Here is a 660-nt window from a genome sequence, read left to right on the forward strand (position 1 = left end):
GCAGGGAGATGGGCAGCTAAAGGGACTGAGAAATTAGGAAACCCAAGGAGCTGGGGGTCTTGGGGACAGGCAGGAGGGAGCATGACACCCCCTCCTGCAAGGGAGGGACTGGTCAATAACAGAAAATCAGGGACTTGGAGTGGGAGCAAAGAGATCCCCTGAGCTAGGGCTGTCCTGGCGTGGAGAGGGTGGGCCGACAGAGAGGCCGGGAGAAGCCAGGGGCCTCTAGAAGGAGGTGTGGCCGGGGGAGGAGGGGGTTGAAAGTGAGCCGGGCGGTGTTGAGCTGGCCTGCCGGAGCTTCTAGGGGAAGGGGGCCTAGGAGTCCGGGAGGGGGAACCTGCCCGGCCAGGTGGAGGAAAGGAGTCTAAGACCCCTGATTCCGGCTCAGCCCATTCATTATTTCCCCACCCCCACTGCCAGGCAGCTGGAAGGTGGCAGCACTGACCAGGCTGTGACCTTGAATTGTTGAGGAGAAGGGGAGAGACTGGGGGCCTGCGCCGCTGCGCTGGGGGTCGGGGTGGGGGATGGCAGAGAGCAGGACACACAACGAGAGTGGGAAAGTGCAGGCGCGGGCGTAAGGGGTCTAGGGGATTGCAGGGCTCCCGGAGGCCTCAGTGCGTGGGCGGAGTATTCGAGGCAGAGTGCGGATGGGGGTGGGGG

This window comes from Fukomys damarensis, unplaced genomic scaffold, assembly GCF_012274545.1.
Source record: "Fukomys damarensis isolate Sample0158 unplaced genomic scaffold, DMR_v1.0_HiC HiC_scaffold_27, whole genome shotgun sequence".
Lineage (NCBI taxonomy): Eukaryota > Metazoa > Chordata > Mammalia > Rodentia > Bathyergidae > Fukomys > Fukomys damarensis.